Below are 24,318 nucleotides of genomic sequence, written 5' to 3'. Positions count from 1 at the left end.
TTAGAAAGCATAAGAGATTTCATATTGAAAGTACATTATAATGGATGATCAGAAAATGTTCAGTTTTCATCTTTACTTATTCTTTCCCAGGTGAGAATAATTCACTTGATTTACAAACCTTGAATTTTGTTGGAAAACCTCTCAACTTAATGCTCCAAAGGTTGTAACTTCCCATTTCTCTACATGATATATACCTAAAGGGGCTTAGATGGTTGGAATAGTTCACCAAGTACAGAAAGTCTCTAAAGTAGGTGAAATGTTTAATAGTTGTGGTCAAGAAGAAAAGATTGGATGGAAGAATTCTCACCATATCACACAAATTTGGCATCACCAAATTATCACCAACTTTTGCCAAATAGAAGTGCTGTAATAATACTTGGGATATTATTAGTATTTTTTTAAATTATGGAATATGAGGCTTGTTTGATGAGGTAAAAACTTGATTCCTATAGCTTTGAATACAACCTGGATATGGTTATGTCTTCTGTGAATCTGCAAGCTAAAGAGTCTCTGTTTCCAGGCATTTATTTCATTCTACTAGAACTCAAGGGACACCTTTTAAAATATATATTTTATTGCTTTTTTACAGAGAGGAAGAGAGAGAGAGATAGAAACATCGATAAGAGAGAAACATCGATCAGCTGTCTCCTGAACACCCACCACTGGGGATGTGCCCGCAACCAAGGTACATGCCCTTGACCAGAATCAAACCTGGGACCTTTCGGTCTGCAAGCCAACACTCTATCCACTGAGCAAACCCGGTTAGGGCAAGGGACCATTTTAAAAGGATAAGGATAAATGCATACAATCTGCTGCATAGATTTGATATGAGCTATTTAGAAAGAGTTAACAATTAATTAAATAGAAGATGTGCTTTAACTATAAATGTCATTAGGATAAAGGTATTGCTCCTTTAATGACTTAAAGGATAAATATGTTTACATTTGTATTCTAATAATTATTTTGTTTTTTTGTACATAAAATAAATTTCAATGATTTTTGGTTGTTTCTCTTCCAATTGAACCAAATGATAATAGAGACAGTATTTAACCTATGCATTCTTTGTGCATTTTTATTGTCATTGATAGTATAGCTGATAGTATTTATGTGCTAGGTGCTTTTAACCACAAATAGCTAGCAATTACATTAAAGAAATCACAGATGGTGGTGTTTCATAGGTATTTTATGTATTAAATGTATTTTTATGTAAGAAATATATTTTTCTAATGAAAAATTACTAGAGTCAGTATCAAGACATTTATGACTATAAAACAGCAACAACAAAAAAAAATATTGTCCTCACACATAAGCAATTGTTCATGTTACCCTTTGTGGTAAGTTTGTTATGATATACTGCTGTGAGGATAAACAATCTAACAAAATAGAAAAAGTTTACTAAATGTCACTTGCATAAATTGAATTTTCATAATAACACACTAATAAACCAATTAAATGGGGAGTTTCACACATTTAGCAATTTTCTTGAGATACAACTAGATGGCCCTCTTAGGAATAAAAATATCACATTTTGATTATCTACTGGTAGATGCAATTAAAAATAATTCAGATTATGAAAGCCTCTTCAAATTATTTTCCCCATGGACAAAATAAAATACAGTTTGCTTTATAATTTGGTAATTGTTAAGATATAAAGTTGAGAGTGGATTTCTGTGACACATAATTATGCTCAAATCTGGACTACTTTGTAGTTTCCGCTTTGTTTTTAAAGGTAGTATAATATTTTAAAGTATAAAAGCAATTATTTTTATTTTTAGGAATATTTTTAAAATATTTATGTTGAGATAATTATAGATTCTAAGCAAAAACATGGAGCATAATACACTTTGCAGAGCTATGGTAGGATATCATAAATATGACATTGATACAATCCACCAAGCATGTTTGTATTTTACCAGTTAAATTCACAAATGTGCGTGTGTGCATTTATTTTTATGCCATTTTATCAAATGTGTAAATTAAAATGACCATCACCAGAGTTAATTTAAGAACAGTTTCATCACAAAGATGCTTTGCACTATTTTATTATAGCCACATTAACCTCTCCCTTTTTTTCTCCCTAAACCCCGCAACTACTAATATATTCTCCATCTCTGTAATTTTAAGAATGCTTTAAAAATTTAGTCACACAGTTATATTTCATATTTTGACATTGGATTTTTTTTTACTTAGCATAATTCTCATAAGATTCATCCAATTTTTTTTCCCCTAAGCAGTATCACATGTAATGTATATATCACAGATGGTTTAACCATTCATCTCTCAAATAATATTTGAGTTGCTTTCATTTGCGGGAGGGGGTATTATAAATACAATAGATATGCCAAAAGCCTTTGTTTATGGTTTTTGTGTTAACTTACATGTTCATTTTTCTAAGATAAATGCCCAAGATTAACATTACAAAGTTGTATAGTAATTGCTTGTTTAATTCTTGGAGAAACTGCTATACTCTTCCAAGGTTGCTATAATATTTGACATTCCTAGCAGCACTGTATAAGTGATCAGTTTCTCTGCATCCTCAGTAGCATTTGGTATTATTATATTTTTTATTTTAACCAGTATGATAGGCGTTTAGTGATATCTCATTGTGATTTTTTTTTTTAATTTGTGGTTTTAATTTGCTTTTCCCCAATGGTTGATGATGTTCAACATCTTTTCTATACTTATTATTCACCATCTGTATATACTTTTCATTAAAAAAAAATCTGTTCATATGTTTTCTCTTTTTTCTTCTTAATTTTATTAAAATTATTGGATGACATTGGTTAATAACATGTATGTTTCAGTTGTACACTCAATGATATATTGTCTGTAAATTGTATTGTGTGTTCATGACCCAAATCAGGTCTCCTCTGTCACCATGTATCGCCCTTTTCCCTCTTCTACCTGCCCTCATGCCCCTTTCCCTCTGCTCACCACCATATTGTTGTCTGTGTCTATATTTTTTTTTCTTAACCCCTTCACCTTTTCTACCCAGCACCCATTAGTTTATTAATTTGAGACTTTTTATCTTTTGTATTGTAAGTATATAGTCCTATAAATGTCCCTCTCACTACTTACTGTGTTAGTTACATACCAAATATTTTGACGTATTTTTTATTTCTTCCAATACTATAATTATCACTATTTTTTTAAAAATATATATATATATATACATATATATACATACATATGTATATATATATTTATATATATATATATATATTTATATATATATATTCTTAATGGAAGTATCACATGTTAGGAAGTATCACATGTAAGATATATGTGTCTAATCATTATGTTGTATATCTGAAAATAATGTAATATTGTATGTCAGCTCTAATGTAAATTTTAAAAAATATATTTCTAAAAATTCTACCCTCTACTCTTCTCAATAACATTTAATGTTGGGAAGCCTGAATTATCTGTAAAACTGTGCCTGGCACACAGTATTGTTCAGCATTTGCTTATTGGCTAAATAAACCAAGCACCTATCTTGATTCCTAATGTTTAAGAATGGGCCATCTGGTGTCAGATACTTAAGTTCAAATCCTTGTTCAGCCAGTTTACAGCTGTGTAATACAGGAATACTTATTTGAGTTCTCTGTGGTTTAAATTCACTTATCTATAAAATTGAGAAAATTTTATTTATCACATATATTTTTTAGAAAGATCACAAACATAATATATGTCAAATACTTTTACCTGGCACACAGGAAGTTCTAAAATGTTAGTTATTTTATGATTATTGTTTGCTATTTTATTGTTACACAACTATGAAGACTAGAAATATCTTCACTAGCTTATCTACACTGGTTAAATTGAAGATCTTTGTGGTAAAAGTTATATTCCATAGTACATATATCTATATTATTCAGGTAAAAATATATTTTAAATATCTATATCTCATATATAATGTCTATATATCTCATATTGGTGTCTACCTATCTTCTGTCTTCCTTAGAAATTATTTTATTTTTTTCTGATCATTACTTTCCACCAAGGAATGATCACAGACATGTTATTTTTCACATCTCCTGTGGTCCTCTGGGGAGGTTGATTTATGATTCCTTCAGTTCTCTGAAGGCCCAGCTCTCGCATCTGAGAGTTTTATTCCTTGGGGCTTTCCTTCTCAACTTCCCAGGTGGCCTGCTTCTCATTTGCTCCGCAGCAGTGTGGTGATACTTCCATTAAGAATATAGACCTCTAGCTATCAAAGCCAGCAATGCCCTCAAGGAAATTTAAAATTCTCACAGACTCCTTAGTATTTTCCCCTCAAGAAATCCATGGCATTTCACTTCAATCAGTATGTAAATTCTCTTACAAAATCCCTGTCATTACTGATAATCATTAGTTGTATTTCAAGGATTCCAATAGAAATGCAAGGAAAATCCTATAATTGTGTTTGAGTTACCAGGTATGTGTATCTTATTATAGGAATGACTTATTTTTTATTATTGAAAATTCTGGGGTAAAAATACAAGTAGAAATTAAAAACATCCAGATGCCATTTAAAAAATTATTCAGCAATAAATACATATATGTTTATATATATATATATATATATATATATATATATATATATATATATATATATAAACATATATGTATATATACTTGTATATATATGTGTGTGTGTGTGTATGTATATATAAATATATACACATACTCATATATATCAAGATTTGTATATAATTCTGTGCATTATTGTATGATGATTTTTCATTAACTACCAAAGATTGTTTGAAAAATTGAAATTTCTAATCTTATCTTCATCTGGAAATAATTTCAGTTTTATGTGTATTAGTAAATTTTGATGAAAAATTTTTCTTAAATTCAACAAGAAATTGAATCAGAGCAGTTGTGTTTGGGCCTTTTTCTTATTTGCTGCTTATCCTGGCCTGTATAACCTCCCCTCTACTGAAGGAGGTCTGAGATGCTGACAAGAACTCTCAATCACTGGGAGATCCTGAACTAAAATATTTTCTCTCTCTGGAAGCAGGGCACTGCCAAAAGCTGTGCTCAGCGGAAGCTTTCTGCATGCCTTTTTATCTTTCACCCCAAAGCACTTATACATGTGCAAAGCATTTATACAAGTTCAAGGAAGAAGGAGTACAGTGTCTGAGGCTTGCTTCTTGCTTCTTCATTTATCTTGGGGATCCTGATTGCTCCTCATGGTTACCTTGCCATATCAGAACTCTATATTTTTTTTCTCCCCAGTCTCAGGAAATTTCCAAAAGGCTTTTTAACTTCCGATCTCTGTAATTTTCTTCTCAGCTTCTTGGCCAGGTGTTATAATCCTTGTGAATTGATAAACAGTGTTATAGGAAAGAGACCTTAAAATATTGGGATTATAATAGAGATTGGATATTTTTTTAATTGGAACTTGGCCCATAAAAATCTCATTGCCTTAGATGACTTTTACTTTGATAAATTATTATGAGCATTTAACTATTATTCACTGCAGAATATAAGATAATACAATATATTTAATAATATCAATCAGAATGATCATAAATATGTGATGTTTAAAAGAGACTAGTTGAAACATTAAAATCAAGTTGACTTTGTTATAATCTACACAGTTTTCAAAATCATACCAATTATTTGAATTGTGAGTTTCTAGTTTGTATTTACATATTCTTGGAATTTGTGGTAACTATTTTTAAGTGTTTCTAAAAATACATATATCATCAAAGTTTTCTAAGCCCTTAAGCAGATATTTCATGACTGAAATCCCCTTTTGTGTGTGTATGTATTGTAAATATACTTACTTTAACTTCCGATCTCTGTAATTTTCTTCTCAGCTTCTTGGCCAGGTGTTATAATCCTTGTGAATTGATAAACAGTGTTATAGGAAAGAGAGCTTAAAATATTGGGGTTATAATGCTGTTCTACTTTTGATAGATTGTTTTTTGTGTCAAATGCCCAGCTTCACTCTATGATTTCCTTTTATTGTATTTGTCATTGGTTCTACTCTTTATTGAAATGTATATCTTTCTATTTCTTATTTTGTGTGTATTTCTTTTGCTGGAGTAATTTTATAAGTGGAAAGAGCAATTATATAAGAATGCATGATTAGGAAATAAATTAGGATCTCCTATGTCTAAATTTATCTTGAACATTTCTAAGATAGAACTTAAAGTTTATTGGGATATACAGTAGTGTTCAAGTTTCAAAAATATTTTTGTGTGAAAAGTTAAAACAGTATATCTACTGACATTTGTACCCATGAATCTAACCCTTAGAATAAAAAAGATAATTATACAAATACCAAGACAGAAATAAGAGATAAAAGTAAATTATAATTGCATCAGATTTGTCACTGCAATTTGTACTCTGTCGCCTATCAACATGCTATTCATTAGTGCAAGCAAATAATAGTACTTTAATACCCACAAATGCAAATTATATTATACCCATCTAGTGTAGTTTACAGATTGGCAGTGAATATCATATATATATATATCATATATATATCGGATATATATATGATATATATATTTTTTTTCACGTGTTGAAAAATACATGAAATTGGAACAAGCTTGAGAGGTTCTAGGAACATTTCAGAAGCTCAGTGTGTGAGGCTGTCAATGAGAAGGATACTGATCTGAAATTAAATGGGGAGATATGAGATTAGGCCCTGGAGTTACTAGAGATAGTATTTTAAAACATTTAGGCTATGCTCAGATTCAAGGATTAATTATGAAGATTAAGTATTGTTACTGTTTTATTAGCTCAGTTTCCAATAACATAATGGCTTTTACCTCATCTGTGTCTATCATACTTCCTCTATTCCATGAAATCTGCCAGCGATTTTCAACCTTTTTCATCTATGGCACATATAAACTAATTACTGAAATCCTGTGGCACACAAAAAATAGATTATGTATATATTTTGCCAATTTGATCTCCACCCGCCCCCCAAAAAAAAGAGTATAATTTTGAATCACTCACACCAGACAGTAAATGTTGTGTTGGCTATTGTCATTTTTGAATTGACAATATAATGGGAAAGAGGTCAGTGCCCCTGACTAAAGTGTAAGGTATTGCCTGTTTTAACAATCCTTGCAGCACACCGGTGTGCTGTGTGACAAACTGGTTGAAAATCAATGACATACACCATTGGCCAAATGTTTGGTATACATGCTGATAGCTTCAAACTTGTATGTGACAAATACTGAGGGTGGATGAGCACAAATATTTCAACTACCACTGAAGAGAGGTGATGCAGTCTGACAAAAATAACTATTTTAGAATCTGGTGACAGGATTTCAGGATAGTTAACCCCCTTGATTGCAATAAATAAAAGTCTGAACACTAACTCTCCTTTTAAGTCTTTGGCTGAACCTAGCTCACTTATCTTTGTCCTAATATGCAGGTACATTAGAAAGTGTAGTTAAGTTTGGTTTCCGGATGGAGATGGAGACTTTTCACATCTCAGAATCACACAGAGGGTAAATAACTACGCCCAACATATTTAGATATACGATGAGTATTTACATATAAGGGGGCAAGAAGAATGGTAAATGTTCATTGTGATGTATATTTTAAAAAGAACTGTAAGAAACGTGGCACAAGAGAAAATTGGACGTGTTAACACTCAGTCTCAATCGGAAAAGTGATATTATGCAGGATAAACTCAAAGTGAAAAACTAAGAAAACTTCTAGGACTTAACCAATGCATTTGCCCTTGACTGGAATTGAACCTGGGACCCTTGAGTCTGCAAGCTGGTACTCTATCAACTGAGCCAAATCAGCCAGGGCAACACTGTTTTTATTTACCCTTTGTAATCAGCCTTAACTTATTTAAATGCATATTCCATAAAAATGGAGACCTTACCTGCTATTTATCTAATTATACTAGGGGGCCCAGTGCCCAAATTTGTGCACCTTGAAAGGAACTGTGGACCAAGAGGCTTTGGTGAGCACAGGAGCAAGTCTCAGCTCATTCTCTGTGCCCCTGCCCAGCCCCTCCCTCTGTGGCCCCCTTGTCCCCTGTCTTCAAGCAGCCCCACTCTCACCACTACTGCTCCCACATGGTGAAGGCTCAGGTTCCGCTCATACCTGCTGTCAGTGAGGAGTGATTAGGACAGGTGCCAGCAGCGGGTGCGAGTGGGGCTGGTGCCGTCAGTAGGTGCGAGCAGCAGCTACTGCCCCAATTGTCCCTCAGGAGCAGGGGGAGGTGGAGAAGCCCTCAGGGATAATCAGAGCCAGCAGCTGCCACTTTCACCCTCTGACTGCTCAAGTATTCTGCACGCACCCTATGGTGGTCAACTTCTGTCATAGCAACCAGTTGTTCAGTTGTTCCACTGTTCAGTCTATTTGCATATTAGGGTTTTATATATATGTATAGCTAGCTGAGTAACAGATAATTAGTCTTTTCTATATGTTTTCTAAAATAACCTTACTTCGTTATTTCTCCATTAGATCTAGTCATTCATGTAATATACCATATCATATCATATTCTTTATCATATTACACTTTGCACATATGTCTATAAAATCTGTCAACATGCATACCTATTGAACTGGAAAGTAAAATTTTGTGGTCCCTAACAAGAATAGGAAGTGTTTACTATAATTTATTTTGGGTGAAATATTAAAATTATGGTAGTACAGATTTGGACTCAGTCTCTTTGCATTGAAGGTCTTTGTTTCCAAAGCTTTATTGATCATATAGTTCCATTTTGATATTGGTTTATTTTTAATTGATTTTTAGAGAGAGATTAAGGGAGAGAGAGTGAGAGACATCAATGTGAGAGAGACATATTGGTTGGTTGCCTCTCATGTGACCCCTACTGGGGATCAAACCCACTACCTAGGTATGTGCCCTGAGCAGGAATTGAACCCGAGACCTTCTGGTGCATGGGATGATGCTCCCGCTGAGCCACACCAGCCAGGGCAATATTTTTTTTTTATATGGCACTGACTAGAGTGAGATTTGTTTTTATATTTCATATTTTCATTTAAGGCATTCCTACAACACAGTAGCACTCATAGACTCAAATGATTGTATGATTTCTAAAAAGGAAGGGAAACTAATAGAACTGATAGAATGCAGTTAAAATGTTAGGAAAGATTTGTGGTTCATTTGCGGCTTTAGGCCAGTCTAATCATTCCCATCTGCCCAATTCAATTACTATGTTTAAAGACCGCAACCTCTCAGGAGGGTGTGAGAAACATTTGTTGCAAATTTGTTTTATGGCGAGTGAACTGGTTTGTATTTTTTTACAGCTTGCTTAGGAAGTAAATATTTTTCCGTTTGGTAGATGAAGCAAAAAGCTCAGTCAAAAATGTAAAGAGAAATAACAGGAAGCAGAGCAAGATTTAAATTTCCATATTATTTGTAATACTTTGAGTTTATTTTGTTGTGATATGGGTATGTGTGCATGAATGAGACACTCATTAGACTCTCAGAGGGTGAGGTGGCTGATTTTTGCCTACATTAACATGTTCAATCAAATATAAAATATTAGACAATATATAAGCATAAATTAAAATGTAATTAATAATCATTTAAAATAATGTGTAAACTTTATTTCATGGGAAATTTAAAAAACCCAGCAGCTGTAACTAATTATTTGCAATATAAGATATAGGGAATGGGTATTGGGAAGCACTATATAGAAAGCCTATAGTTTAAGTTCTGATTACAAATATTACAACTGTTTACATGTACAAGTTCCTCCAGGTGCACGCAAGGTGAATGAATCAAACATTTGGTACTTTTCTTCATACCCCTTTTTGATTTTGCATAGGCACTCATGTTTGAAACAAAATATGTAGTGTCCTTCTCATTAGATTTCTCTACCTAGATTACACTGCTTAGTTTACTGTACATATTTAATTTTTAAAAGGCCTAGGGCTTCTAGTCCTGAAAACCACAAATTAATTTATATAACTAATATTTAAAGATAGAAGAAATTCACACTAGGGTACAGAATATATTTCATATGTGTATATAAAATTATCAGGTTTATCCAAATTGATGTCATGAATTAAATTATGCAATAGTAGAACTCTTATTCTGTGTACAGTATGAGTCCCCATTGTGAGTAAAGGCCATATAGACTGTAGCTCACAAAAGGGAAAAACTACAAACAGAAAATAGGGAATTTCAGCCTCTGAAGTTTAGGACAAATTTCAGCATATTTTTTTTTAATATTTAGGTAAAGTAAAACACAATGGTTACTGGAAATACAAGCGACACAAGCAGGGAGAATGATGTTGTCTACTGTATATGAAAATGCTCCTTTGAGCAACAAATACCATTTAGTTGGTTTTCTGTTCTTAATGGAACAAACCCCTAAAGGAAGGAAATTTCTGCACAATTTTCTCATTCATCATGAAGTGGCATTTTGTTTTCAGTTTCTATAAACCAATCTGGTTCTCTAATATCTACCCATTTCATTATCTAACTGGGGTGAGGACCTCAAAAACAAAAGAAAACGTGAAAAGCGAATGTGTTTCTGACAGCCATGATCCTTGCTAATGTGAAAAGAATACCTTGAGGCATTGGTTGGCAGCCCCCCTAAGCTGTGCGTATGCAATGCTGCTCTAACAAATGTGCCGAGATATGCCTTCACAAATTAGGCAGCTAAACGTGTGGCTGCTGGGCACCAGCGAGTCAGCCTGACTTGATTATCTGGTGCTTTCTTATAACATTTTAAAGTAAAATGCATATATAATGCTAGACGCTTGATGCACGAAATTCATGCAAGGGGCTCAGCCCTCGCAGCTGAGATGGCTTGCCGTGGCCATCACAAGCCCCAGCTTCGTCCGGAAGGTTGTTTGGCTGTCTGGTCCAATTAGCATATTACACTTTTATTATTATAGACTAGAGGCCCAGTGCACAAAGTCATGCACCTTGAAAGGAACTAGTGATGGGCACAGGGGTGGGTCTCGGCCCATCCTCTGTGCTCCCTGCTGTCCCCTCCTGCCAGGGCCCTTGTCTGTCTGCCTGCAGCACTGCTCCTGCCACCACTGCTCCCACCTGCCGACGGCACCAGCTCCACTCACACCAGCTGACATCACAGACTGATTAGGGCCAGTGCCAGCAATGGGTGGGAGTGGGGCCTGCATTGTCTGCAGGTGTGAGCAGCAGATGCTGCCCCATCACCCCTCAGGAGCAGGGGGAGGTGGAGAAGCCCTCAGGGATGATTGGGGCTAGCAGCTGCTGCTTGCACCCACTGATGGTGCTGAGCAATTAGGGCTGGTGCCAGATGCTGGTAGTGGGTGCGAGTGCCCAGCAGGACCATGGTGTGCAGGAGCAAAGAATTTTCAGTAACCACCAGAGGCTTGCCCCAATGACAACGACTGGTGCCCCACCTTTGTCTGGCTCCCCTGCTCACCTGCTTCACCATACCACCAGGGCCAATGTCCACCATGTTCTGAACTCTGCTGCTTGCTGCCAATGCCCACCATGTTCCACATGCACCCCCTTGTGGTCAGTGCAGGTAATAGCAACTGGTTATTCAGTTGTTCGGTTGTTCCACCATTGGTCTATTTGCATATTAGGGTTTTATATATATAGATGGGTGGAAATACTAAACCATAATCAGTGGATATATTAGATGAAAATTATTAATACTAATCATATATGCAATTATGTGATTAAAATATATTTGATTATTTTGTTAGATCACTTGCCTTAATGTTTCTTTTATAACACAGAAGAAAGAACAGGATTGGGGATGGAGATAAAAAGAGATACAAGAAATAGAATTATGAAAAGGTAGCGAATTTGTCCCTGAAATACTATGGTTTCACCCTGTCTCTCAGGATTAAAAGAACAGCTCACAGAGCCCAATATATCCCTCCTGGCCATGGTTTCAACCAAGATTTCCATAAGACAGTGCAAGTGAAGAGTCATGATCTGGGCTTCAGGCAAGAGGAGGGGACATGGTGCCAGAGGAGAAGGCAGGTCCTACCCTGAAGCCCTAGGAAAATTGATGAGCTTCTCTCTCCGTCTCAACCCCTGTGGGGTATTTACCATCGTGTTTAACCCTCACAGATGGTGCACAGCATCCACTGGTCCTAGTTTACCATGACCCAGGGGATCCCATATGCCTGCCTTGTACAGGTAATAAAATAACACAGGTTAAATGTGATTAAGGAAATACACAGTAATGCAAACTAGTTATGAAGGAGGATCAGCATCCTGAAGGAGGAGAGTCCAGTTGAAAATAAAAAATCAGTGGCTCCTATGGAGTTATAACATGGATAAAACAGAAACACTTTTTAGAAAACCTCTAATAAAAACCCCCAGTGACAAAAAGCTTTCCAGAATGAAAAAAAAAAGAAGTGAAAAAAATGACTTTTACATAACAGAGTACATAAACGAACTAAAATGTAGAATGCCACTGCTAAAATCTAAATTAATATTCTGGAAGATCAACTGGAAATATATCTGACAAAAAAATTAGACTATAAGTACACATCTAAAGCTCCTAAAATGCTACCCAGCACATGGAAGGGGCTTAGTACATGTTAATGAACACATAATCAACACTTAGTCAGTTAAAGATAAAAAAAGGAAAATATTACAGATAAAAGTAATGAGTCTAAACATGAAGAAAGAAGATGGGGGGGGTGGAATCATTAGTTTGTGACATAACAAATACAGAAATGGTAGAACAAATTGCCTGGCAGTGAAAATATTCACTATATATTAATATACATATAAGGCCGTTTTACTGAAAACTATTAGTAGAGCAATATGTATACTGTGATCCCATCTTTGTAAAAACAAAAACACAATTATGTGCATTTATATGATCCCAAATATTTTCAATGAATGAATCAATGTGTATATGTACATCAAGAATGATTCGCAAGCCTAAGGGCAGACAGTTATTAATGCTTACATCAAAGGAGTGGAGTGGGGTGCGGGAGTGGTAGTTTTAATTTCTCTTTATGCCTTCTGCATATTTAATTCCTCTATTCATTATTACATTTTCTAATAGTGATCAATTCAAAATGAAACACATGGAAAGCACATAAGCCAGGGACTCTAAGATGCTGGTAATCATAGCAGCTGTATGTCCAAGGGCAGGTGGTATAATATCAATATTTGATGAGTATTACTATAATACGTGATAGTAGAAAATTTATTTGAGAGGACAGACCCTGAGGTTAAACCACTTGCATTAAAAAGGCTACAAAGTCCTAGGAATATTTTCTCTCTCTCCATTAGTTTTTTCTCAACTGTATAATGAGGGTGAAAGGAATTATCCCAGGCTCCTAAGCTTGTTGAGAGGATTTGTGAAGTCACATATGCACAGAACTTATAAAAGTAGAGGGAACATAAGGGCATGGATCTTATCTGGCATTATTGTCCGATCCAAAACTTGAACCAAGTGAATACACTACTGGGCATTTTGGCCACATCTAAAATCCCTGAAGACCCTGGCAGGTGTGAGCGTTGGAAAGATAGGCGAATTCCGTTTTAAAAAGCAGTGCACTGCCACCGGTTTTCAGTCACTTTAGAATTGGAAAGCAAGCTGCACTCCCTCCTGTGGTCCCCAGAGTGACGGGATCATTTGAAAAGGACTCCGCTCAAGGCTTGTAAGCCCTCTGGCCACTTCCCTAGATACATGTCTACATATCATTGCATGCCAGGCCCCTGCGGGGAGCAGAGATAGGAGAGCAAGCCGCTAACCCCGTGTATGTTGGCAGAGGGCGAGATTCCCTAATACCTCTCCCCAGGCATCCCGATTCTGAAAATGCTTCCGCAGATAATTCTGAAAGTGAAGTGCCGCACACAGATTCTTGGGGTCAAGTTACAATTTATATTTTCCTGCTAATGGGTTTGAGAGCTTTTCTTGAGAGCAGATTTTCAAAGTTACAAAATATAACTGAAGCGAGAAGAGAATAAAGGTCTGTAACTGGAAGGCCAGGGATAAGTGCTTTGCAGTTTGGCAGAGGGCAGTGCTGACCTCACAAATACAAATGCATGTAGTGACGGTTCATGAATATCTTTCCTCACCTATCTGGTACAATAAAAAACATATATTTTTAATTATAGGACGTCTTATCACAGTTCTGTTTTTGTAGAAGTCATGTGCTTTTATGGTCACTCTGAATCAAGGGGAGATCAAACGAGATACATTTTCTGAATCTTTATTCCAACTCTTAAAATCATAAGCACTAATCTATACCTTGTATTGCTCATGATGATAATATTAATGTTTATTCCATTTATTTGTTGATTGCCAAAGTTTTTCTTTTAAATCTTTTGATTTAACACGGGAGTGTGTTTTATTTACAAATTAGTATATGTGTGTTTGTCTACAAGTGTGTGTACATATTATGTGTATGGTACAGTTTAATTTGAATGCTCTATACCACTCTGTCTACCTACTTATCTACCTACCATCTATATTTAGTGGCTGCCTGCTTTTTTTTGTGGGTATTCATGATAATTTATTTAAGTAAATTCCTATTAAAAATAATATAATAAAATTTTGTGCTGAAACTGGTTTGGCTTGCCGAAACAGGTTTGGCTCAGTGGATAGAGCATCAGCCTGAGGACTGAAAGGTCCCAGGTTTGATTCCAGTTAAGGGCATGTACCTTGGTTGCTGGCACATCCCCAGTAAGGAGTGTGCAGGAGGCAGCTGATTGATGTTTCTCTCTCATCGATGTTTCTAGCTCTCTCTCTCTCTCCCTCTCTGTAATAAATCAATAAAATATATTTTAAAAAGAAATCTGTATTATACAGGATGAGGCAAAAGTAGGTTTACAGTGGTGAGTATATGAAACACAAAATTTATTCTTATACTAGAGGCCTGGTGCACAAAATTTGTGCATGGGGAGAGATGTGTCCCTCAGCCCAGCCTGAATTCTCTAGCAATCCGGGACTCCTCAGGGGATGTCAGGACTAAACCGACAGGTGGACATCCCTCTCGCAATCTGGGATGCTACATGCACCAGTGACCATACTTTTCATACAGGTGAAAGGCATCTTGCTGTGTTTGGGCAGCTACATTTTTTGCCCTGATTATAAAAAGTAGTATATAACATGATCCTCTGAGGCAGTAATAGTACCATTTCCCCATCTTATGGGCAGAAAAACTGAAGCAGTGATAAGAAATTGGCTTTGCCACACAGTGATGTGTCAGAATCAGGGCAAAGTGTGCAAGCCAGAGTCCATGCCTGTCATCGCTGCATCATCCTATTTGTTCAGTGCTAGAGTAGCCTTGCCAGGTTTTAATTTTTAAGCCTAAGAGTCTGTTTTTAATATATAGCGTAGGGTCCCTAGGACTGGCCTGCGAACAGGGCCATCTGTGGGGCAACTGGTGGGCAGAGTGATTGCTCCCCCACCCCCCCACCACTGGCACCTGCCTTGGTTGGTTAATTTCTGCCATTGGTTGCTTCTTTCTCTCCTGCATTGAGCATTTTCCCCCTGGTGGTCAGTGCATGTCATAGCGAACAGTTATTTCACTTTTGACCTTTTGGTAGATTTGCATGTTAGCATTTTATTATGTAGGATTATCATTTATTAATTATTGTAGTGCTTTTCATACGAACTACTGTAAACCTACTTTTGCCCTACCCTGTACATGCTGTTACGTGTATCTTGTGAATGTATCTAATTTTTCCTTAGAATAAATTTCAAATATAAAATTCTGGATCAAGGTCTTAGCTTGTTAAAGTTTTTTATACCTAATGAAAAAAAAAAACAGTTTGTAGTATATTTCACACATCCACAAAAATATTTGCTATGAGCCATGTTAGACATTGACAACTGGAAACACTGGGGACAATATGTCAGATTATTGTTTTCTCATTTCTTTGATTACTAGTGTGCTTGGATATACTTTTCATATCATGTTGGGCACTTATTCCTTTGTGTGTGTGTGTGTGTGTGTGTGTGTGTGTGTGTGTATGAATTTTGTTTCTCAGCAGGTCTTTCCATAAAATGTTGGGGGTTTTCTTTCTGATTTATAAAACACTTTATAAATTAAAGATATTAATTCATTGTCTGTCATGTTTATATTATACCTCTTCCAAGTTGTTATTTGTTTTGGTGGTTTCCTTAGCCACCCAGGAGTTCTACATTTTATGTAGAGTGTATTTTAGTAGTCAGTAATAGATTCTTGGTGCAAATATTGCATAAACATTAAATATTCTAAATATAAAGCTATTTATTTATATCAGGCATGCAGGACCATTATTCCATTCAGTATTCTACAATAACTGTCATTAGATCCAGAGTTTAAAAAATTAGAATAAGTCAAAACACAGAAAACATGTCTAGATGATCTGGCCTACTTTTCAAAGTTATAAAGGAAACAACCTCCTGATATACCATTCCCTTGCATCAAGAATTTCTTTGTGATTTGAGAGTTTCACACCCATTATCTAATTCATCACTACCACTTTTTTTCTTTCCAGAAGAAGAGTAGGCACATTTATGAACCTTCATTGGAGAGGAAGAAACTGCAGCATAGTGAGATTTCTTTGCATGACCCAATCATTCCACAGACCAGCATTAAGAGAAAAAAAATCCTTCTCCCCTCTCCAAATTCTTCTAAATCTATTTCTCTGCCTCTGCTCTGGACTTAGCTACTAACAGCTGGGGTTTTAGTTATCAGTCAACTCCTTAGATTCCAAGGGTCAATAGCATAAAGTACATGGGATTGGCAATATTCCTGAGCAGACTGGGAGAACACAGCACAGATGACCCCAGGATGCAGGAGGTAAAATAAAATAATTACAAAATGCTGGGATGTAAGCCATCCCTCAGTATGAACATGAATACAATTCTTAACATTTCAACCACCCAAGTGTGAAAATTGTAAGATAGCCCTCTGGGTGCAGTCCCAGAGCAAGAGAACATAGAGAAGCATAAAACACAATCTTCCCTTGAAGTCACTCCCATTAATGAAATGTCACCTACCGAGTACTTAATTGTATGGAAGACTGTGCTAGGAAGAGTGCTGGTTTCCACCTTTGAGGTTTAACACAAATCCAATTTATAAAATAATGAATGTGAACAAGAAAAAGAAAGAATCTCTCCTCGAGTCCTTCTTGACTCTGTAAACAGACTACCAGCTGGCTTGCAGGAAGAGCCAGCTGTGAGTTTCTACAACTAAAAGCCCCCAAAACATGGTTCCCTCTGAAGCAAAAGACAGTGAGTTCAGATAAAACATTGGTGTTTACTTAAATAAGTGTCCCTTCATTTCAGCTGTTGATCCTAACCTATTATGACTCAGTAGGACCATTTCTTATTGTAATCATCATTTTATTTTCCAAGTTCATATTTAGAGCTTTAGCATAATTAAAATAAATGGATCCTAGAATATATGTCCAGAGTTGTTATGAGAATTAAAAAACTTTCCTGGAGTGCACAGGCCAGGGTCTACCATGTGTGGTGCTTAATAAATGTGCATTCTATTTTCCTTCCTCTCTCTCCCTCTCTCTTTTTGTGTAAACTTGATTGAATATTTCTATCTTTAGAAGTTTATTTCTCTGTTAGGCTGTTCTTATTATTTTCCTTATGTGGAAAATAATAAGGTAACTACTGGTTATCTATTCACATAGGACTAAAGCTATATACGGCAACTTCTTGCTATTTCCTCTCTGAAATCAATAAAAATATTTTAAAAATATTTATTTAGATATTTAAAATATTTTTATTGATTTCAGTGAGGAAGGGAAAGGCAGAGAGAGACAGAAACATTAATGATGAGAGAGAATCATTAATGGGCTGCCTCCTACATGCCCCACACTGAAGTTTGAGCCCCCAACCCAGGCATGTGCCCTGACTGGAATAGAACCATGGCCTCGTGCTTCATAGGTCAATGCCCAACCATTGTACCACACTGGCTGAGCTGATCAGATATTTTAATGAGGTTCTGAGAGATACCATTTATTTACTTCTTTATGCCTCCTATTACCACATTCATGCCCAACCTAACACACACATTTTTAAATCCAATCTCTATGCTCTTCTCATTTTACTACACATCTCTTGCAAGCCAACATTTTAAAATCTATTAGCTTGCACTGAATTAATTGGAATAAATTCATTTTCCTTCTGGACAGTGCTTGGCATATTGGCTAAATAAAGACTAATGCTTTAAAATACTTGTAGATCTGTTTCACAGAGAAATAACAAGATATAATATAATATGAACATAGAGATGAACCAATAACCTATGTAAAATCACTTAAATTGTTTGACCCTAACTTTATCATCTGTAAAGTGGAATTGAATATATCTGTGCTTATTTATCAAATTTATTTTTAGAATAAAACAAGGTAATGAATGGGAGATTATTTCAGATGCTATAACTGAATAACAAACCACCAAAACATTTGTCAGTATAAACATTTTCTAAGGCTACAGAGTCTGTTGGTTAGGAATGAATTATGGAGAGACTCAGATGGAAATGTTTGCTTGGGATCTCTCTGTGGCTGAAACGAGTTTCTAACTGGTTCTGTAATTATCTGAATGCTCTACCTTTCTGAATGTTTGCTGGAATAGTCCTTTGGAGTCCTGAAACTCCATGTAAAAATTCTGCTATTCTGAGGCCACCGTGCTAAGAGGAAGCTCAGGCCACATGTTGGTGCCCTGGTTTGAGGTCCCAGCTGATCCCCAGGTAATTGTGGTTTTGATATATTCACAGGGTTTGCTGTTGATTCTGGATTACAGCTGGAATTTCAGTTGAGGCTGTTTATTTGAGCACCTACCAGTGGCCAATGCATGTGGCCTGAGCTTCCTCACAGAGAACTTAAACTTCTTGTATGGTGGCTCAGGAGTCTAAGCACAAAAAATCCGATCAGAAGACCGAGGCTGCATAATCTCTTACATCCTTGCCATGAAACATAGCTTCTGAATTCTTTTCTCAATCTCATTAAAAGTGTTCATAATTGATTCATTGAGATCTTTAAACCTAAAAAGGACCGAACAGTGTAAAACAGGACAAATGCACTGTTTGTCTAAAGAAAACCAGTGTTAACAATATATCATAAAAGGCTAATATGCAAATTGACCAAACAGTGGAACTACTGGTCACTATGACACACACTGACCACCAGGGGGCAGATGCTCAATGCAGAAGCTGACACCTGGTGGTCAGTGCACACCCACAGGGGGAGAGCTACTCAGCCAGAAGCCAGATTCATAGCTGGCATGTGCAGCAGTGGTGGCAGGAGCCTCTCCCTGTGGGGAATGGGACTAAGACCATGGTCGGCACCCCCGATCCACATGTGGGTCTTTGGCCCCTTGAGTGTGGCTCTTCCACAAAATACCATGGCCTATTTTGAAGAAGTTGTGTTAGAAGAAGTTTAAGTTTTAAAAATTTGGCTCCCAAAAGAAATTTCAATCATTGTTGATATTTGGCTCTGTTGACTAGTCGAATTGCTGACCACTGGCCTAAGCCTTCAGTCAGACATCACCCGAGGAGGGTATGGGCCCAGATGAAGGACCTGCCTCCTTTCCAAGTGCATGAATTTCATGCACTTGTGCTCTCATTTTAATATAAATTTAGAAGCACTAAAAACTGGAAAGCACTGACACTAAACTTGGCTAACTCAGCAGCCACTCTCCCTTCTTGGCAGCTGGAAGAATTTCCATTTTTTTCAGTTCCTCTCCAATAATTTGTTAACTTATCAAGTGGATGGATCCTGGTACTACCGTGTTTCCCCGGAAATAAGACATCCTCCGAAAATAAGACCTAGCTCATGGGAAGATAAGACATCCCCTGAAAATAAGACCTAGCGCAACTTTGGGAGAAAAAATTAATATAAGACACTGTCTTATTTTCGGGGAAACAGGGTAGTTTGGGTCTATACATAATGTAATTTTGGTTACATAAGAAAAGGTTACTGGAGAGCATGTATATAAAAAGTGTTTCTTAGTTGTTCAGTCAGAAACATGAGACTTTCCATTTCTAACTCTAAAAGGGACAATGTGAGGAGTGTTCTCTGGAACTGTGGCATGATACTGAACAAGGAGATCTATCCCCCAAAAATCCAGCTCTTTAAGACACAGATAAGACAAATGAAAGAACTTGGGGCTTTAGTAGCATCATGAGTCATCACATTAACTAGCCTTTCTCTGTTTCTAATCATTAAAGTGAAATTTGGCATGAGGCTAGATAAAGTAGCCATCTGGGAAGATCCCAAGGAGCATTAGAGAAAGAATGAAAGAGGGGGGGAAATGAACCACTTATTGATTTAGCTAATTTTAGTTGGATTTTCTATTAGCTATAGTTAAAAGTATCCTAACTTATTTAGGGACTTTAAAGGTTAACTAGCCCAGCCCACATAAAGAAAGTGAAAAATATTAAATTGCAAACCACATAGGTACTTTCTCTCTCTCATTTTCTCTCTCCTCTCTTCTCCCTGTCTTTTTTCCTCCCCTCTTTCTCCACCATCTTTTTCTCTGTCTCTCTCTCTCCCTCGCTCACTCCCTCTCTCTTTCTCATACAACCCAATCCTACATACTCATTCAGTATTTACACAATTGTGTTTTCATTAGGGCCAGAATAAAACCAAGGCTGAGTACTACTGACTCAACTGAGTGCCCAGGTTGCTCAACACATTGACAGTCAAGTTAATCATTAGCTATTTAGAATTGTTCTCTTATATTGTAAGTTCCAGAAATTTTAGATAATGACACTATAAAAAGTGTTTGGATTTTTATGCAAAAAAAATTTTATTTGGGGTACATTAAATTCAGGATTTAATATATACAATGAAATTGAATGTTCACATAAAGTATATTCTGAAAAATGGAAGCCAATGAATAGATACTATTTTAATAGCCATTCATTTCTAAAATAGAAGATCCTATGGGCTTAATAAATACAACATATTATTGAATAATAAAGTGGCTAATTCGTTTTTTGAGTTTAAAGTGCTGTGTTGGCACATGAAAACTAATTACTGATTATATGCAGCCTTGAATTAAATATATTTTCACATGCTCTTTTGATGATTGTAAACCTAAAATCACAAGAGGTTGCAGGCAATTCCCTAGCATCCAGATTTAAAGCATTTAGTCAGAAAATGATTTTATTATTTAATATATGTATAGTTTTCCCCTCAAGCATAATTAGCAACAAATATAATATTAAATCTTTAAGTAATACCTTATGTTTAATGTTTTCCAAAATTATGCACCATGGAGTCTACTCTAAATCTGAATATAATCTATTAGCTGTAGTGTTTTCTTTAACACTAGCAAAATTCTGGCAATTATTTCTCAGAACATACAGCTGGTTGAGTTTAAATTCTATACATATGCTCTGGATCAATATGAATACAAGCACAAAAACTTGAATAAAAAAGAAAGAAATCACTTAATAGTATATAATTTGCAATGACAATGGGAAAACACATGACATTAATCAAATAAATATACCTGCTTCATGAAAAAAAATACTATTTGCAAAATTGGCATTTATTTTTGTAATATCTATATCTATCTATCTATATCTATATCTATATCTATATCTATATCTATATCTATATCTATATCTATCTATCTATCTATCTATATATATATATATATATATATATATTCAGTCTTCAAAAGCTGGAGTTACCCTGCCTATAGCCTTTTTCTCCCCAAGGAGCCGCTTGATAAAAGAATGTAACCATTTGTCAATAGTAAAAGATGAAAGAAAAAAAAAGAAAAAAAATAATGCATTCCTCTCATTCTTTGTCTAACTCTCTTTGGCACCTTCACAGATGGCTAATTTATCTAGGCTCATGCCAAATTTCACTTGAATAATAATATTCAGGTAAAGAGGGAGGGGATAGAGAGAAAGAAAGAGGGAGAGAGGGAAGAATGGAGGGAAGCAGAGAAGGAGAAATAGTTCTCTGTTATTAATGACACTACCTTGGAATATAATTTTAATGTAGGCAACTATGTCAAAAAAGCAAATGTGTCTGAGGTCATTTATAATTATAACTTTTCCACAATCTGTAACAACCTGTCTGTCTGTGTACATCTTTGCTCCTAATTACCTAATACTATAAGCTTTTTTATCTGTATCTTTTCTTTTAATCTCCTGCTCAGAGAAACAATTGATGATTCTATAATCATTTATTCATTCATTACAAGCAAATATATCCTCCTATATAATAAAGAGGTGATATGCAAATTGACCATCACTGAAACACACAAGATGGCCATCCTGATGTGGTCAAAGATGGCCACTCCCATGTGGACACAAGTTGGCTAGCAGGGGAGGGCAGTTTTGAGGGACCAGGCCTGAAAGAAAGGCCAGTTAGGGGCATCCAGGCCTGCAGAGGAGGAGAATTGGGGACAATTGGGCTAGCAGGGGAGTAGTGAGGCATCAATCAGGTTGGCAGGAAAATGGTTAGGGGGTGATCAAGCTGGCATGCAGAAGTGGTTAGGGGGAATCAGGCAGGCAAGCGGTTGGGAGCCAGCAGTCCTGGATTGTGAGAGGGATGTCCTACTGCAGTTGGACATCCCTTAAGGGGTCCCAGATTGGAGAGGGTACAGGCTGGGCTGAGGGACACACCCTCACACATGAATTTCATGCACTGGGCCTCTAGTGCAACTAATAAATATTAATAAAACATATATTTTCTACTGCACAAAAAAGTGCATTCTGAAATGTAAAGTAATGGTCCCCTGAAGAGTTGGAGCACATACTTCTTTAATGTTGCAGGTAGAACAAGTGTCAGAGAGAGTTCTCCTATTCCTGTTTCCTTCTTCACCCCAAGATTCTTCTTCACCCACCTCCACTTCTGTTTTTATATTTTACCCTGAATTCCAGGGCTGCTTAGATAGTTGTTTTATTTGTACAGAATTTGAATTTTTTTTCACTCAAAAGAAACTCTTGTCTTAAAACAGTGGACCTAGGTAATTCTGAATAATGGCATTCTGTAACATTAAGTCCTTTGTTCACAAAATTTTATACTTAAAAAGTTGCTATGCAACCTCTACTTTGTATTATCACTCCTCAGTCCTATTTCAGTGTGCCCCACAGATCATTTATCTTTAAGACCACAGCTTTTCTGCTACATGCTATTAACCCTTTATCCTTTTTTTAAGTAGAAGCATTTGTTTCAGCTGGGAGATTCTGTAGTCCTTGGTAGCTTGCTAAGCAACCCAGCAGTCTAAGCAGTGAGGGCTGACCAGGCCTGTTCTGCTGTTTGGGACCTAGAATGCCACAGCAACACTGACAGAGGTGATATTGACAGGAACAATAATAGGAGCCATGACAACTAAAGATTGTAATGCTTGGAAAAGGTGCCAATCTTTCTCATTATTTTCAGAAAATACATTCTCATTTTGAAAACTGCCTTTCTGACTCCAAATGGACATTACACAAATGTTCCATCTGACTTCACACACACACACACACACACACACACACACACACACGCACCCATGCACGCACGTGAGCTTAATTATTTTTCTTATATAATTCACAAGTAAAAAATGCCAACAACTGAGCAGAGATTGGCCTTTGGAAAAAGCCATGTAGTCTATTATAAATTCAGTTAAGATAACAGCAAAAAGACTGAGAAGACTATAATTGAGCTGTGAATAAAACCAAATAAATGGAATTGCTTCTTTATTCCGTTTGTCCCTCCAGTAGAGCATAGCCTTCACTTTGAGATGCCATCTGAAAAACGACATAGGCAGAGATGAATTAAATAAAAAGTTTAAAAATTTTAATGGAAAAAAATAATTTTTAAGATATTACATTTTAGTATTCTGCTTGATTAAATAACCATAATGTATTAGAAAAGCATAAATATGCATAACTATGTGGGTTTCTTTTCTGTATCCATTACCATTTTTAGTGAAGTCAGTATTTAAAGTTTTTAAAGTTTATAGTTGGAAATTCACAATAAACTTCATAAAAACTGAACCACTCCTTATATAATTTAAATATTTTGCACCATTGAAATATGTCTCACAGTGTTTGTAATTTGATGGATAAAAAGTATAAGTTTACTAACTCAGTTTCCAGTTGTAAAATATCTCAATCTCATCAATCCCTGTGTTGACTGAATCCTTTATTTCTTACAATCAATCTTTCTTTGCTGATAAGCATATCTCTGTCCTTAAAACTAACCTTTTGGCAGAAGATCAGATAATATGCAGGTACAAATATTTTTCTCACAGTATTCTTGTCATAAGTAGCAAAAAACAAAATAACTAAAATTCTTTATTGCTTCCAAAGTAAGTGCTTTTTTCACATAAAAAAAGTGACTTGATCTTTTGGAAGAACTCATAAATAAAATTGTGCACTGACTATACCTACATAGTAATAGTACATTTTTAATACTAAACTATGAGAATCTATAAACAATAATTA

The 24,318-nt window shown here is 35.8% G+C and overlaps 1 long non-coding RNA gene across 1 annotated transcript; it reads left to right on the top strand.

The window, feature by feature from the left end:
- Window positions 1–6,936: 6,936 nt before the first annotated feature.
- Window positions 6,937–22,381, top strand: LOC118711003. The gene is made up of 3 exons (XR_004985611.1): window positions 6,937–7,081; window positions 18,541–18,546; window positions 22,372–22,381. It is a non-coding gene; the product is annotated as an uncharacterized LOC118711003 (long non-coding RNA).
- The last annotated feature ends 1,937 nt before the right edge of the window (window positions 22,382–24,318 follow it).

Source organism: Pipistrellus kuhlii, unplaced genomic scaffold (genome assembly GCF_014108245.1).
Source record: "Pipistrellus kuhlii isolate mPipKuh1 unplaced genomic scaffold, mPipKuh1.p scaffold_m20_p_10, whole genome shotgun sequence".
Taxonomy (NCBI): Eukaryota; Metazoa; Chordata; class Mammalia; order Chiroptera; family Vespertilionidae; genus Pipistrellus; species Pipistrellus kuhlii.
The sequence above is the reverse complement of the archived record's forward strand: the minus strand, read 5'-3'. Positions and strand labels throughout refer to the sequence as shown.